Genomic DNA, 18,633 nt, shown 5'->3' with positions numbered 1-18,633 from the left:
GATTGGTGGGGAGTGGGCGGAGTTTCCACTCCATACTCCATTACTGCATGCCTCGCAGAGCGAGCAGTGGATGCGCGCTGCCGCTATAGGCTCGACCTAAGAAGCAAAAAAAGGGAAAGAGGCTTTTACACCATGCCACCAAGAAATGGCATATTTTAAACACAGATATGTGTAAATTAGAGCAATATATATTTGCACAAAAACCTATTAAACTTAAAGGCAATTTTTGGAAAAAAAAGTAAGTTAGTCCCTCTTAATTTTAATTCTATAAAACCTTTGTCTTCCATATTTGAATACCATGACCTCTTAGAAAGGAGCATGGCAGGGGGAAGGAAGATTGCGGATTGCTGCCGCCGATGAGATCCACGTCCTAGAGCTGCTCCCACACAACTATGGTTGTGAAGCTGAAGAAAGGGATGGAGCGAACAGTTCTTTTTGCAGGGCTGTCAGAGTATTTGGATCACTTTTTAGTACTTCTCTCAGATACAGATATAGATACCAAAGACTATCAGAGCACTCAGAGTCTTTTTTAAATTATTGCTACTAAAAGCTCTTCCTATAGATACAGCCACAAATGCTGTGGGCTGCCAAGGACGATCAGCGCATTTTTGTGTGCTTTCAGAATTTTCCTGTCAATTAAAAAATTCTCAAAGAAACGGAACGTGGTGAGGAGCCTTATTTACCTGGCAAACGCTCAATGTAAGTTTTGATTGCCTAACCGAAAGGTTGCTGGACTCATGACTCTCCTCCCTTGGCTGGTTTTCCCTGATGAGCACACCTGTTTCTGCTCATGAGTCTATGAGGATGGCCCAATCGAAAGAAACGGAAGCAGAGCTGGTTCCGGCTCAAACATAGCAGTGAAAGACCCGGCAGCTGCAGACCTGATACACACTCCTCTAATACTAAAGGTAATTGTCGTGGGTCTCCCTTCCATTTTTGCTGTTGCCTCATGTATTTTTGCTGGTATTAGATGCTTTGGGCACTGTCCCACTGCTATCCAGTGCCACAGTGCAAGTGCTCCCTATTGTAAATTGAGGTATTAATCAGTGGTTCCATGTTTGGCTATTTGGTTTACTTGTCAGAACCTAGTCTAGTGCACTGAGTGTGCCCAGGGCATGTACATCCAAATGCTGCTAGTGGGCCTGCAGCACTGGTTGTGCCACCCACAGAAGCAGCCTGGTAAATTGTGTCTAAGGTCTGCCATTGCGTGCAGCCTGGTACTGTCATGCTGACTGAGCAAGTGCACCCACTTGCCAGTCCCTAAACCTTCCCTTTTCCTCATATTAGTCACCCCTATGGTAGGCCAAAGGGCAAGGTGCATTGTAAGTATAAGGTAGGACAAGCCCTGATGTGTGTGGTCTGTCCTAATAGTGAATTACAGCCATTTTCTTTTTCACTATTGCAAGACTACATGTTCTCCATAGACCAGAATGGGCTGTTAGAGTTATTACATTTTATAATCCTAACTGTCTCAGAGAACATGGTAGAAATTCAAGTTTAGTATGCCTGAACTCAGAATAATAAAATACATCTTTTAGTAAAGTTTATTTTAATATTCTGTGTTTGCAAATACCACTTTTAGGGGGGACCCGAGGGGAGGAGTCAAGATGGCGGGCTGATGCCGTCAGGTGAAGGTGCTGGCATGGAGTAGCTCCCTACCGCTTCCAACAAATCGAATAATGGCGAAAACTTGACTTCTAACTCAATTTAAACATACTGTTTGCGGACGAAAGAGAGAGCCGAAAGCCATAAGAATCACCGTAAAGATTCCCGGAGCCGAGAATATTTCACAGAAGCTGTCTCCTATCATATCGGATATTGATGCTGCAGCTTGTTTGTCGAATTAGCAGAGGTGCTCTGCCGGTCTGGAGGTTCAGCAGTGCCTCCCCCCTTCGTGTGCTCAGCAGGGCGTGCTGGAGGGCGGGTTACGGCTTGTACTACTCGCAGCTGAGCTTAACGCCAAATGAAGAACGGACGCCGCCCTCGACAGCAGAGCAGAGGAACGCTGCAGGGCTGATGACATCGCAGCAGAACAACCGATCCACTCAGGCTGGAAGGGTCGGAAAGACGGGGAAAATTGAAGGCACAGGCACAGGTACGATGTCTACGATATCTATGTGTGAAGCTAAAACAGCAGACTCTGCTCTGAAAAGCAAAATGACTACGGGCGTGGGGCCGGTGTTAAAGTCATAACCAATACTGCACTTACTAAACAAGTAACCCGTCCGGCTGTGCTGAATACAAGTGCTAGCAACAGTATTGATCTACTGGGTAATAGCGATATACTATTAAATCACTCAAACCTGCTATCTCCGGGTGAGTCAGAGGAAACAGGAGCTAATGATTCAGCAGAGGTTGTTTTAAAAGATGGAAACTTAGCCGTCTCAATAGTAATTGATAAAGTAGCTGACAAAGCTAGAGGAATTAATAAAGACACTGATAAGTTCGACAATGTCGATAAGGCTGAACTCTGCATCAAAGATAAATCAGCTCAAGAAGATGTGCTTACAAGGGGCGATGAAACGATTAATGGAAACGATATGATAAAAAACATTGAAGTACATGCAGATCTAAACGCCCATCTAAATACTGTATCGGCTGCAATGAATGTATCCAGTGCTGCTACAATTATTAACGCTGTACCTGACAACACTGAAGCTGAAGCAACACAGATAATTTTGAAGAGGGCAGATGTAGCCTCTGGTGGAGCAGCATTAGAGAAACAACTGGATGAAAGCCTTTCAGGGGGGAAAATCATAAAATTAAGCTTATCTGCAGATGCAACCGCTGCTACCGAGTCAGTCGATGAGGACTCTAATCCTGAATACGAAGAAATGCTTGAGGAAGGAGAAACTGATACAGAAACCTCATGTAACAGATTCAACGCTAGCAAATTGACTCGTTTAAGAAAAGCAAAAGCAAAAGCCAAAACCAAATAAAAAACTACAGCTCGCAAATCACAGAGCAAAGACCTTAATGAAACTAAGAAAGGGCGCAAGGCTATAGTTGATGATAGCCCGCTGAGAAAATGGATTGAGGCTAAAGGGGGAGTAAAGAACATGGCCTTAAGGCTCTCTGGAGCCAGCCCTGAAGAAGAACTGCGTTTAAGAGACAAAACTATAATACCAAGCATGGAAACTACAAAAAAATCATTACCACCAACGAAGGTGGTTACAACAGCCTTGCCAACCTTATCAACTAGTAACAAACTTAGTGATATGGACTCTCAAATGGCTAACCAATCTAATACTTTAGATCAAACTATAGCTGCGAATTTGATTGACAACTCAGTAGCTAATACTTTAATAAGCCCGCAAACTGATCCAACAAATTCTAAACTAACCCCAACCTCGTTGGAAACAAGATCTGATAACTGCTTACTGGAAACATCAAATATTGAAAAACAAAAGATTGATGTGAGTCCTGGCTCTCCTAACTCTCCTAGCTCTTCTTTAGCTAATAGGTTGCTACTAACTCTAGATCATAGCAATGATTTAAATCAATTGCAGAAAAAACTAGAGACACAAGAGAAAACTGCTGATCACTTAAGCTCTGCCTCCATGGATTTAATCATGCAGACTCTTTTGACGCAAAGGCAGGAAAGCCAATAACAATATTTACAGTTAAGGGAGGATAATACCAAACTACAGGCATTTATGAGTGATGTCTGTAAAAAGCTGGGAGCGGTTACACAGGAAATAGAGGATTTAAAGCAACGGATTGTGGAGGTGGAAGAAAGCGCAACCTGTTCGGAGATCTCATACAACACGTGTAACCAAATTAGAAGCCAAAGTGGAGGACATGGAAAATAGGGCGCGCAGACACAACCTCAGACTTTTTGGAATTCCCGAGGGTATGGAAGGGGCTGACCCCGGAGCGTTTGTTGTGAAATTATTTCAAAAAGCCTTCATAGACCTATCATATTGGGACTGGGATTCTCAACTGCAGAGAGTGCATAGGCTGCCTCTATTTCAGAAGAACCAAAGTAATACATTTCCTAGACCATTTCTGATATACTTCGGGAACTTTTTGTTGAGACAGGCAGTATCTCTCAAAGCTAAATCTAATAGTCCGGTCACTATTGACAACATTACTTTTTTTGTTCGATCGGACTTGAGTAAGGGCACTATGGATCGACGATGGCAACTTCGCAAAATGATTGATTCCTTTAAGGCCATAGGCTGTACAGTATACTTACAAGAGCCTGCTCGCCTTAAGGTGATCAGAAATGGCCAATCATTCTTCTTTTCCGAACCGGAAGAAGCAGTCCAGGCTCTGGAAAAATTTACAATGGAAAGAGACAAGTGAAATAAACTGTAATATGATATATTTTTGATCAGTTGAATCTTTGAGGGATAACTGCATTTCTAATGTTAAATGAAGTCCCTCTTTGGGTCATATTTTTGTCTGTCTCTTTTCTTTTCTTTCCTCTCTTTCTTTGATTAATTGAAGACTTTTTGTGTTGGAAGCAGGTGGGGCAGTCTCCATGCTTAACACTTCACTATGCTGCCCCTCCAACGGCAGCAAGGGCTAGAGGGGTGCTCCCCCCTCAGAGATGGGAGTGTGAAGGGGTGGGATTGGGCTGTGGCCAAGGGTGGGTGCAAAAAAGGGGGAACATTTATATTGCAAGAAAGAAAAACGCATTAAATAAGAGCAAGTAATGTTTGCTCAATAAAGACTATGTACAGAGGAGAACAAAAGTTATTAATATAAGAAATGTCTAAGTTAAGATTATATTAAAAAAAAAGCAAATACCACTTTTAGAAAGTAGGTATTTGCTTGTCTAACCATTCAAACCTGCCTCTGCTAGGTTGTGTATTCCTATGTCTGATTTTGTGAGTGACAGGGCTGGGGAAGTCCAGGAAACAGGCTGAGTCACCCGGTGGTGAATAGAGAGATCTGCATCTAGATGGGAGGGAGGAGTTGCACCTGAACCTTGAATAGGGCTGTGCCTGCTTCCACAATGCTTGCTCCACCCCCTGGGGTGCAACTGGTGTCTCTGCCCTGCACACTGAAAGAAGAGAAGGAGTCCTGTAAACAAAGTGCTCCATGACCATACTTGCCTTCCACAATGCTGGCTCCACCTCCTGTGGGGCGTCTGATGTTTCTGTCCTGCACTGTGAAAGGAAAGGAAAAGTCTGGTAAACAGAGTGCTTCAGAACTGGTTTGGACTGTGCAAAGTCCCCTCTCCCCTCAGAGAACAAAGGATTTTGGGGTATAAATAATGGGACCCTGATCCCATGAAATTAGATCACTTTGGACTACAAGAAGAAACCTTTACTGAGGAGAGGAACCTGAAGAAACTGAGGAGAGACTATTCCCAAGCTGAAGTGCTGCTTGGGGGATTGCAGTGGTTGCCTTACTGCCAAAGGAAGGAGAAAGGAACTTTGTGTACTTTGCTTTCAACTTGTGAAGGACCTCCAAGGGCTTGGAAAAGAGCTTGCCTCCTGCTGAAGTCTCAGGCACAACAGACTTCACCCCCCAGCTCCCCAGAGTTCTTTCGGTAGTGCTTGCTGCTGTTTTGGGCCTTCTGTGGAACTGCATGTCGCAAGGAGCTGGAGGCGCGACTCAACGAGAATAAGCGTGTCGCCGTCGCTGTGCCTGCCCTCGCAACTCCGAAGGAGGGTGTCGCTGCTGGAACTGTCGCACTGCACCGTATCGTAGAGAAGCGTGCCGCAACAAAAAGGAAGCATGTCGCCGTCGCTGCTGCTGCCGTCGCAACTCCGAAGAAAGAGGGTGTCGCCGCTGGAGCTGTCGCACTGCACCGCATCAGGAGAAGAATCTTGCAATGAGGTTGGAGCGTGTCGCCGTCGCTGTGCCTGCTGTCGCAACTCCAAAGCAGGAGGGTGTCGCTGCTGGAACTGTCGCAATGCACTTCATCGACCAAGAGCACCTCACATCCCCGAGAAGCGCACCGCCATCGGAGCTGCTGCCATCGCATCCTGGATGTCGCCGCTGTAGTTGTCACATCCAGCGTAAGCTTCTTGCATTGTGGAGAAAAGCGTCACCGCTGGAGCTGTTGCAGTCGCATCGTAAGGGTGTCACCGCTGCAGTCCACGCATCGAACCAAGGACTTCTTGCATCCCCAGGAAGTGTGCCGCATCTGGACGATCTTCACGTCTTTATTTCTTTGCACCTGACTTTGCCACATTTCCCATCGCTGCGACATTGCTTGTCGTGGAAGTGCAACACAACTTAAGGTACATTGACGCAGAGTGTCGCATCTAAGAACAGAACTGAACTAAGTCTAAATCTGCCATCTTAAAGTAATCATAGTGTGTATTTTTATCGTTTATGGTCTTGTGGTAACTCTATATAAAGTCTACTTATTTTTTATATAAAACCTGTGTGGTGTCCATTTGTTGTGTTGTGACTGGGTTACTGTATGTGGTCACAACTGCTTAACTTACAACGCCTCTGAAATAAGCCTTGACTGCTTGCGCCACGCAGCCTAGAGGGTGAGCAGGAGTTATTTTAGGAGTGTAATTCCCTTGTCCTGACTAGAGGAGAGGGTCCCTATTTGTCACAAGTACCTACCTGTGCCAACTAGAGACCCCCAAATCTAACAGTAATGCAGCACTTTCTACTTCTAAAGTTGGCCACCCTATTTTGAAATTACAGCATTCTGGCAAAGTCCCTGAAGTGATTAATCCTAGTGGTTTGTCCAACCTACCACCAGAAGGTGAGATGATAGAGGCATTAATGGAGGCAGCTATTAATTTATCGGTGGAGATGCTGTTACCGACAGCACTAGGCTTGCCAGCCTAGACACTGGCGGTAACATTTTATCAGACCGTGAGCCTGGAAAACTTGCAACCCGTGAGGGCTGGGAAAGGGGGAGAAAAGTTTGATTCTCTGTGTAAGGAGCTGTCTAACGACATAGAAAATTTGGCAACTCTGAGATTGGCGGACAGGTTGAATGGGGGGTTGAAGCAACAGGCTGAAGCAGGGGGGACCATGCATCTTGTAAACTCCCAATCATATCTATCATTGCTGGGCAACTGTCAAGGAGGTCTAAAACTTTAACATAGCTCAGATATGGAGGACACATTGGGTCAACTGCCTGATACAGGAAGGGTTCAGATGCAGTGTGGTATCAGTGCAGACACTGATAGAAGTGGAGAATCAGATGCACATGTACTCCTGCAGGATTATGGTATAGACCCCACAATCTTACCTTGTAGTCTTTCCATCTGTAACACCAATGTTACCCTGAAACCTAGAAGTGATAATACAAATCTTTCTCCCTTAGATTGGATAGCCCAATCTTAATCAACCTCTGAATTGACCCCTCTGTTACCAGGCCAAAAGAAAGGCAGGCCCTAAACTAAATCTATGAAATACTATACAAAAGGACCTGACAGACAGATAGTCACAAGATGCTAAGATTATTGCTGGAAAGCAAGGTACAATTAGCAGCCCTCTTCGTAAATGGGTTACCGCAAAGGGAGAGGTGAAGAACCTAATATCAAGACTTTCTGGCTTAAACCTTCTCATGGAACTGGATGCAAAAGGTGCATTTCAAGGCACCAATCAATCGACAACTCTCTCTTTGGAGAAGGGCTTAACTACAAATAATGGCCAGGCAGATTTGATACTTAGCTATGCCTCCCTGATTGCCTCTACTACTATGAATAAAGGTGAGATATCTGTTTCGACTGCCGGATGAAGAGAATCTTCTGCTGCGATGATCATTTAAAGCACTGCACGCCCAAAGGGAAGAAGCTCAAGAATACTATGCACAAGCAAGGGCTGATAGTTTGGTGATTAGACAATCTCTTGCAGATGTAAACACTAAAGTAGTGACACTTAGATCAGATATTAAGGAGCTGCAGCAACGAGTTGCAGATACAGAAGAACATGTTACCAGATCCGCTAAGGTTTTGGAAGCACATGATAATCAGCGTACATTTCTTCAAGAGAAGTTTGCGAACTTGAACAATCAGCAAAGCGGTAATAATCTCAGGTTTTTTGGGGTGCCAGAAACTGAAGAAGGAACTGACCTGGATTTGATTTGGGACTACCAAATACAGCGGGTGCAAAGATTACCAGCAACCCCTAATAAGCCTGCAGGATATTATCCTCAAGCAATCCTCATATACTTTTGGAACAGGCAGTCTCCATCAAAGCTCAGCCCACTGCACCTAATCACTTGGACTCATATTCCATTTTTGTAAAATCAGATTTTTGCAAAAATACCATGGATAGGCAATGGAAATTATGCCAACTCATTGATCTACTAAAATCTAAAGGGGCCCAAGTCTATTTGAAAGAACCAGCTCGCCTAAAAATCACTAAAGATGGGCAAACACAGCTAATATATACGGAGTGTGAGGGGCAACAGGTTTTAGCCTATGGCGGCAAGAGGGTAAATAACTCTTTAAATATGATAAATAATGAGTTTTCTTAACCAGGGAGAGATAGTTGGCATATATCAGATGGAGTAATTATTGAATATTAATCTGCAAACTTTGGTAATGTTGATTGACATTTTTCTATAGCTACCTTTCTATTTCTCTCCTGGGGGCTTTTCTTTTCCCTTTTTTTCTTTTACATTCATGTGCAGGGGTTGGCTTTAAGGAGGTGGTGGCTCTCCAAGGCTGTCTGACCAGCGACAGCAATGATGGGGTGATTCTCTTCCACAGATACTGGGAGGGAGGGTGGTGGGAGGGGTGGTTTGGGTGGTATGCGGGTCAATGGGTAGAAAAGGCAAGGGGGATAGGAAAGTGGAGCAACAAAATTCTTTAAACAAAATAATAGCCTATAGGAACTCTTATAATAATTGGGGATAACATTTTCAAGGAATATTTAGCAGTCTTTGTTTGTCTTTGGGGAAAGCTAGAGATATTTGATGGAAAGCAATGAAATGTCATGGCTTTACTTAAATGTTTATGTTGGAATGTTTATGGATTATACACTGGATGAAAGCGTTGATTGGTCAAAGAAGAACTAGACACATATAAAACTCATCTCATATTTTTAACAGAAACTTGCTCAGCCTATAAGGAAAGGGGGCTTTTAAATCAGTTAACATATCAAACAATAGTACGTACTTCTCAAAATATCTCAATCAGAGGATCAGCTACTCTAGCATGGAAAACGGCTGTATGCAAATTATATAGGATACCAACAGATCATAGGGGAAGATGGGTAATTGCTCTGCTAGAAATTGACGGTATAAAATCTCTCTTAGTTGCTGTTTATTGCCCAATACTGAAAATCCTGGGGTTTTTAATTCATTCATTTTTATACTATTAGAATGGCAGAGTGTCTTAATAATATGGGGGACTTTAACTGCCTGATGAATTATTCAATTGATTCTACTAGTCGATGAACCTTCATTAGGATGCTGAAAGTGTTAGTGTTAGCTCATCTGCATAGTATAAATGCATAGTATAAAAGATGTATGGAGAAATCTTCACCCTAATTTTCCGGGATAAACATAATATTCATGTCCCCATAAGCAATACTCTAGGATAGATATGGCCTGGGCTAATGATAGCACACTTCAGATTGGTACGATTGAGGTATGCCCAAAAATAATGTTGGACCATAATCCTATTGTGTTCTGCTTTCAAACACAATTGGCAAATACATCTAGATGTTCCTTCTGTTTCTCTTTTCCATGCTACTTATTGACAAATAGTGAATACAGCTCACATATGGGGAAATTATTAGCAGAGTTCCTTCAGTTTAATCGTGGTACGACTACCTCTGTTATTGTTTGGGATTCAATGAAGGCATATGTTAGGGGTATCAAGCAACAATACCTACTACAAGAGAATAAGGCTAGAGACACTATTTTTAACGCAAACTGTCTAAAGCTTATTAATTTAGAAATATGTCATGCTGCAGCTATTAGGCAAAATTACCCTAGACAAACACAGATGTATGCTGATCTTGTTGAAGTACGTGCGTCACTTGGAGGGAAATTACAGGAGAGGCTCACTTCTCATTACAACAGGAATTGATCCGCTAAATGCGTATATGGTGAACAAGTGGGGAAGATACTTGCATATCAGCTAGCTGAGCATAAAGACAAAAGGTTTATAAAGGCGGTTAAAGGCACGGATAGTACATTATATACCAAAGTTAAGTTGAGTTCAGAGTGTTTTATGAAAGTCTTTATGCACAATCTGACTTAATAGATACAGAGGGGTTTGATAAGTATTTAGAGAAGGCAATGCTTCCGCACTCACAAGAAGAAGTTCTTACCAGCTGTCTACTGAAGTCTCAGTAGAAGAAATGTTTGCTGCTCAGTTCTCGCTACCTTCAGGCAAGGCATCGGAGGATGATTCAATCCCTAGTGAATTTTATAAGGTACTAGCTTACCCGTCGCGCGGTGCTGTGATCCCAGAAGAAAGGAAATTCAAGGAAACTTGTTATGACAACATTCAATTGACATTGTGTCATTGTTATTGAAACGTATTCATTTTAATATGGAAATCATTTCTAAGTATGGCTTGAGCATTGGCTTCCAATCTTGATTCTGGTTGCTCTCCTGTTTCATTCGAGCGGGCTTGAGCAGTGCGTAATCGATCTGTTTCCAATCTTGATTCTCGTTGCTTGTTCGTTTGAGAAGAGCGGGCTTGAGCAGTGCGTACTCGATCAGCTTCCAATCTTGATTCTCGTTGCTCGTTCGTTGGAGAATTACGGGCTTGAGCAGTTTGTATTCGAACAGCTTCTAATCTTGCTTCCCGTTGCTCGTCTGTTTCTGAAGCTCGTAATGCCTTTTTCTTTCGTGCTTCTGATGTAGATTTACCAATTGATTTCCGTTTGGGGTTTATAACTGTCGACGATGCTCGCAAATTTACTGTCTATTTCAGTATTCGAAAGATTAATCAGAAGGTTTTCCGACACGCGAGCTTGCCACATACAGTTCTTCTTTTGAGAAGCACGGATTCTCCAAATCTAGTCCACACACTTGCAGCGATTGTCCTTGTGCTTTGTTGATGGTCATTGCAAAAGCGAGTCGCCCCGGAAACTGACAAGTCAGATTACAGGCTTTACGGACGGTAGAGAGCAGCAGAGAGCGGAGTGCAGCGGACGCTACAGCCACAGCAAACCGCCGCTCCACGCCAAGGACCACGAGCAGCCGAGCAGCCGCAAGAAGAGGAAAAGCTACGGCGGCGGTCAGCTGTAAAAGCCTACGGCTGATGCAAGAGGATTGGGGCTCTAGAGAGCTTCGGTGCTGCCTTGGGGCTTTGGAGCCGCAGAGCCGAGAGCCGCTGAGCCGAGAGCCGCGGAGCCAGCCCGGAGAAGGAGAGGAGGTGAGAGGCGGCTTTGAGGCAGCACGGGGGAAGCTGACAAGCTGTGTAACCGCCAGCTCTGAGCACGGCAGGGAGAAGCAGTGGCAGCATCGATCCTGGCGGCACAGTGCACCGTGGAAAAAAACAAAACTGTAAAATCTGTGTGGCTGTGCAGCTGTGCAGCTGGCACGAGTGCTCTGCAGGAACTATTTGCTATTTGAACCGGGAACACTGTAAGCACTGCAAGCACTGTGAGAGCTGTGAAACCCCCGGTCTCTGTAGCGTGTTGTTGTGTGTGTCTCAAACAGCACTGTATCACTGCTTTGGAGAAGCGTTTGGGGTAGAGAACAAAGGAGCCAGCAGCTCTTATTGCAGCAAGACGTCATTATTGTGGAGGGCTTGGAGAAAGCTTGGTGAAGCGGGGTTTTAAGGAAAGCCACCGCAGCCAAAGGAGCGGAGGCGCTGAGGCATTGAAGCAGGGCTTGCAGAGAAGGTTCAGCAGTGGAAGGCTCTGTGGTGGAAGAGCCGCGACAGACAGAGAACCTATGACAGGCACTAGGCAGCAATAGCAGGAGGCTTGTGGCAGGAACTTCGACCGTTGGAAGCCTCATCAGACCTGTTGGTTGCCAAGTACCAGTCAGAGCACTTGACCCCTGAGGCTGTGCAGGAAGGTATTATTCCAAAACCACATTTTCCAAGCCGCTGGTCACTGGGCCATTGGGTGACAATGTACGCGACCTGCCCTGTTGATATAAGATCAGGACGTGTTCGGGGGTGCCCCACGAATAAAGGGGGGGGCAAACAAACATACAAACAAACGCAAAAGATCACCGAAAGCTCTCGCAAGAGAAGAGCCACCGACCAAAACCAGGCAAACAACTCAGAGCGAAGGCTCCCTAATTGATATAACAAGCAATAAGTCCGACCCTAACAGCCTGAGCAGAGAACAACCGACAAAAGCAGAAAAGGGTAGTAAAACAAAAACTAGCCTCGCAATGCTTCAACCAAAAATTTACACAAGGTTTCACTTTTTAAGAAATGCGGGGGACACACTACTCTCAAACATCAATGAATCTTCAGGCCTACAGCAACCCATTGAGCCATCTCAGCTTTCCCAGGATGTGCAGCATACTGACTTACTGCCAGTAATCAACAGCAAGGGAAGCCCCAGCCCTACGGCTAGGGGATCACTACAAGTGACATCAACCCCTCAGCGTGACAAAAGCTCCATCTTAAGGTCTGTTACAACCAAAGAGATAAAGCCAGGAATGAAACTTGTCCAAGAAGTAAACCTTGTTCAAGTGCACAGGGAAAATAATAATACAAAAAGCCTACCAATAAACACACCTCACAAAAGCTTCATAGGCCCTGGCACTATTGCTAATGGGAATTTTTGTGAGGGCAACATACCCGGAAAGGGAGGCGATGTCGAAGGGTCTACGAACTGCATTGTAATAAGCCAAGAACAAACAAAGTATCTCAGCGTCAACAACGAAGCGAATGTAAACATTGAAAAGGAGCGCTGGGAACAGAACGACTTAAATATGGGAAATCAAACTTTAACGCATATCGAACAAGTAATTGATCACAATAGCACGTTGAAACCTGGGAAGGATACGGCCCACACTGATAGGTCACCAACCTCGCCGCTAGAGGTAATAGAGATATCTTCATATCAGGGTAAGGAAGAATGGGAAGATCTTTCAGCTGCATACACTCAAGACAACAGTAAAAGTGAGACAAATACCAAGGTGCCGAATACGCCTATTACAATAAGCGACACTTCTCGTGAACACTCAATGAAGGATATGGGGGCTTCAGAGACCGGCCAAAAATGCCCCACAACTGCAGAAAATCATGACGAAACCCCAAAGCTCACAAAGCATGAAAGCGCTTGGTGTAGTTTACTTAAAACAACACAACTTCTGGTAGAAGCCCTCAACTATCAGTCAGATAAAATGGACACTCAATTGACGCTAATTGGCTGTATTCGTGGTTGCCATTGATGGGAAGTTGGGCACGTTAAATACGCTTCTTCAAAATAAGCTGGCTCAGCCGAATCAAGGCTCGGGGAATTATAGAGAGGGATGCGGATGCGGATCATCGATAAACTGGCAACACCTATCTAAGTGCAAACAAAGCGATCCCTGCCACAGCTTCTTCAAGGCGGACATAGATAATCCAATGTCCAAAGAAGCGCCGGTGAGTAATAAACAAGGTAATTCTAAATCAAGGGCCCCACCACCTATAATACCAACAAGCACAGGGGTGAGTGAAAACGGAACAATAGATCCTCCACTCTTTGAAAATACGGAGGAAGATAATGCAAACTTAAAAATGAATGCCAAGCAAAGACGAGCAAAAAAACGCAAAGGCAGGAAATACAAAATTGACTCTCAACGGAAAGGCTTTCTGCACCTCTTTGGGAACATTCCAACTACAGAACAAAGCGCAGCACAACTCGAGGGGGTCACGTGTTTATCGGAATGCGAGGAAGCCATTAATATATCTGAGACTCCTACGGAGGCAATAACCATTAATGGGACAGGGTGCAACAGCAAAATCGAAACAAAAACCTCAGAAAAACATGGGATTTGTACACAAAAAGCGCCCAAAATAGGAATACAAAACTCATGCCTCCCAATCGGTGAACTGAGAAAAATAACCCTTAACCCAAGCGCAGAACAGGCACAAAAAAGCAGCAGGCAGCCCGGCCCCAATTCACGGCATATAAAAAACCAAGGACACACTCGGTTTGTGAAGCCTGAGAATAATTCGGAATTAGATAACGTAGTAATGGACAAAGGGCAGCCAGAAAGCAATCTACCTACAAATACCCAAGGAACATCATCCACAAAGAGAGAAGAAGAACCATCCATTACAGTGACAGCAGATCTCATATGCTTTATCTCCAGGCCTGGAGACAATTATCACCCGGCCGGGCAGCCAGCATGGAATCCGCACACCACCGGCCGAGATTTAAGAATAACTGCACTTAATACAAACCAGCTTAAAACAACTGCAACACGACTAGTAGAGGACTTGCGACCCAGAACTCCCAAAACAGAGGGAGGGCTGTCAAATGAACATATAAACGTTGAAGAGTCTGCACAAAATCAACAAATACCTAGCCGAGAGCTAAGAGTTACCGCACCTAACTCCATTCAAACGAAAACAACCGCAATAAGACTAGTAAAGGAAATGCGATCTAGCCAATCAAAAATAGAGAGTGGGCAGACAAGCGAACAAAGAAACGCAACAGGTGTCATTTGGTTCAATCCGGACTACACCTCGCAAGGAAGACATGACACACTGAACAGAGGCAACATTTTACGGCTGCTATCCCATATTCCCTCTTTGGCAGAAGTAAAAAGCACGGAACTAGTTTCTATTGAATTTGTAGCTGATAAAGTCACAGGCAGAGAAAAAACAAAAGCAACTTGGACATCGTTGGCAATCTCACAAAAAATACATGCCGAAGCTGAAACCTTTAAAAACTGGGGGATTACAATACAACCATATACAAAGCCAAGATATCCTGATATCCTTGTCCCGGCGGAAAATGAGGCAGAACAAGTCATCACAAAAAGTCTCAGAAACTCGGTCCTGAGAGGAGCGGTAGGGCCAGGGGGCAATAACGCCGAGCAACATAACAAGATCACCCGACGTACTATAGATGAATATACACAATTATCTGGACTGCCCGACCCAAGATGGACAGCCAAAACTTTAAATAATAATGAATGACAAATTAGCCCCAAGCCAATGGCGAGCGCCCATGACTTATTGAGAATATGCTCTTGGAACATTAATGGTTTGGCACCTAAAATAACTGACAGAGTTTATGACATACATTAGAAACTTCGACGTCGTGGCATTCCAAGAAACATGGCTCGCAGATTCCCTGCACCTTCATGGCTACTTACGCTTCTACTCCGCTGCAAAAAGGATAGCTAAATATGGGCACTCTCAAGGCGGCCTAGTAACTTACATATCGGCCACAAGTACCTTGACTGCTAAAGAAGTCGGACTAACTTCTACAGCCTTGCTGGCTGTCAATATTCACCTGTCACAAATTAAAACAAGTACCGTTGACACCGACTTTACATTAATCAATGTCTATATCCACCCTCGATGGAAAAGAAAAGCAGCCAACGACCTTTGCAGCAAATGTCGTTCTTACTGGGGACTTTAACCTTAACCTCATGGGCACCACACAAGAAGACGAACTACTAACTCAAAATGCAATCTGGGACATTCCATCACAAGTGACTCCACAATTCTCCAAGCAAACAAAGCTAGGTAATAAGACTTTAAAAGATCTGGAATACTTTAACATCAGGGCACTAAATGGAAGGACCCCTGGAGATAACCCCTCAGCTGCAACTTTTCATTCAACAAGAACAAGCAGCACTCTAGACTATACCTTTATTTCATTACCACTATTCCAGTTCTTAAAATCATACCAGATAGGCCGCAGCAGAGACAGCGATCACTGCCCCCAAGAAACCATCTTTAAGATCGAAAAGCCCAACTTTGAGCAATCTAAAGACCTGAAAGAGTCAATTCACACCGTCAATGTAAAAAAAAAAAAATATTCAGCAGCCATAGACGAAACTCTAGTGGAAAGAGCAAAACAGCATTTTGGGAGCTGCTCTGGATCTAGCGAAACCACGAAATGGGAACAATTTACAAACATCAGTCTACATATGCAACAAGATCTAAGCCACAGTCACAAACAGGCAATGAAAGATCGGACAAATGGTCTCAAGAACATAAAAGCAAAATCAGAGGCATAAAAACCAGAATCTATCGTATAATGAGAGAGCTCCAACAGGTACCTAATGATACAGCAAAGCATGATGAATTACGGAAATTAAAATCAACATTCAAAAAATCAAAATGGGAAGCAAACAAATCTGCTGAGGATAAATTATGGGCGAGACTTCATGCTGACATTAAACGGAACGATGGGGCAAGGTTCTGGAAATCAATAAACTCATTTATAAGACCAACGCACTATGGAATCTCATCTAACATCGCAGAGGACACATGGGCAAACTATCTTGGTACCCATTTTAACCAGGCTGAGGGAAAAAACCAGGACCAGGAGCTTGCTACCAATGAAAAACCTCCAACGAATAACGACATAAGCTCCATAGAATGGCACTCACTGAGCGAAACAGGGAATTCGCCGAACTTGAAAAAACATCATTCAGTGCCAGATCAAGAAGGGAAGAAGAGAGGGAGCTCCAGGGCCGAATGGTATCCCGCCAATTCTTTACAAACAAGATGCGGCGGGCTGGGCAGCAGCCCTAGAACCCCTTTTTTTAGAGATAAGACACTTCAACATCCTGCCAAACTCCTGGAAGGGTTCAATTATCTCCCCAATTTACAAGGCAGGAGATAAGGCTTCCCCTCAAAACTATTGATTGGTGGCTTTAATCGACAACAAGGCAAAATATTTTGCAGGCATCCTTCTTGAAGAGCTGAGGGCCTGGGCAACAGAGAAATCCTTAATCCCGGCAAACCAGACAGGCTTTTCCAAATCAGTAGGCACAATGACTAATATTTTGTGCATGGGCATGCTCATAGACAAGGCAGAATCTAACAAAATGCCCATTCATTTCTGCTTCATTGACTATAAGGCCGCCTTCGACCATATAAACCGGAACTTCTTATGGTCTAAATTGAACAATTGGGGGACATCGAGACCACTTTTGAACCTGCTAATCAACCTCCACACAGAGACCTGGGTACAGATAAAGGTGGGGGATGGATCTGTTTTGTCCAGGCGCATACAGACCAACAAGGGCCTGAAACAGGGTTGCGTTCTGGCCCCCACCCTATTTAACTTGTTCCTTAGCGACCTGGTCCCCATTTTAAATGGTTGTAACTCCCACGCACTGAAGTTAGGGGGACTGCATCTACCTTGTCTACTATACGCTGATGATATTGTGCTCATAAGTTACACCAAGGTAGGACTTCAACATCTCCTGAATGCAACACAATGCTACTCAGACAAAAATGTGCTTACAATAAACCTTGAAAAAACACAGACAATGACCATCAGCAGAAAAAAAAGGAAACCAACATCATGGTACTGGAACAAGACAAGAATTGGAGATACCCCAACATATAAATACTTAGGAGTGAAAATTGACAACAGCGGGCAGTTCTCCGCCCAGAGAACGAGTATACGAGGGAAAGGGTTATCTCTGGCAATTTCGCTGAAGTCTCTAAACCTCAAACTTTCTGGTCCCTCACTTCTGCCCCTGACGCAAGTAATCCGCGCTAAACTTCTCCCAACAATTACCTACGGGAGCGAAGCACTTAGAGGAAGGGATGCCAAGATCCTTGATAACACAATAACAGCCGCCTACAGAATCATCTAAAGCCTGCCCAAACAAACTTCACCAGCTCAAATCAGGCTAGAATTTGGCATCGAGCAACAGCTCCTAGCAAGGCAGGGAGCCTACATGATAGCCTAGGACAAAGTGAGGAAGTCAAAACAGGGAACATTAAATGAATATTTGTGGAGTGAGTTAGTACAACATCCGTCCTCAGCAGCAGCCAAGTTCCTACTGAACAGCCGGACGAACACGGGACTAGAGCAGCTCTGGGACACCCCAGTAAATCATATAACTTTTAAAAAATTGGTCAAGAAATCGATCAAACAGCTATCAAGGGTCCAAGATAAGGCAGCCCTCTCCAAAAGAACACAGAGCTACCTTGGCGAGGGATACTCCAAATCTGTCAAAATGCGTTTTTTAAAGCATAGGCTGGGCCTGCTACCCTGTATTCAAAATTTCCCGCGCTGGATTAATATAAAAGTTGATCCCCTTTGTCGGCTATGTGGCTTGGGGCAAGAAGACATGCTGCACTTTGATATGCTCTTGCGAGAAATTACATGATGAACAGAAACACTTGTTGAAGCAACATTTCAATCGGCAAGGAATCCGCACACGAAGGAAGGCACGTCCTTGCTTGTTTTTTGCTTGTTTTTCTCCCCATGACTCTCGCCTGAGCTGTAGCATCGTAAAATTTATGAAGGCGGTGGAAAAAAAGATGCCTGAAATAAATCTATAACGGCCCCTGCACTATTGACCTAATCCCCCTTGCCGAATGACATTACTGACTCAAAGAGCTTATGGGGACATTAGGAAAGCAGAAATATGTTATAATTACAAAGCTGAACTTATAATTTATTTATCAACTGATTGGTTACAAAGTTGCTGTATGCACATCCGAACCAAGGAAATGTGAATGTTTTATTCTCTTTTATTACAATTGTACCTTTATAATTCTCTGTTTTTAACCTATTCTTGTATTGCAATGGTTTTAAGTAACTATGCGAAATAAAATTATTACTATTATTATTACT

The sequence above is a fragment of the Lissotriton vulgaris genome, chromosome 1_1 (genome assembly GCF_964263255.1).
Source record: "Lissotriton vulgaris chromosome 1_1, aLisVul1.2, whole genome shotgun sequence".
In the NCBI taxonomy this organism is placed as follows: domain Eukaryota; kingdom Metazoa; phylum Chordata; class Amphibia; order Caudata; family Salamandridae; genus Lissotriton; species Lissotriton vulgaris.
The sequence above is the reverse complement of the archived record's forward strand: the minus strand, read 5'-3'. Positions refer to the sequence as shown.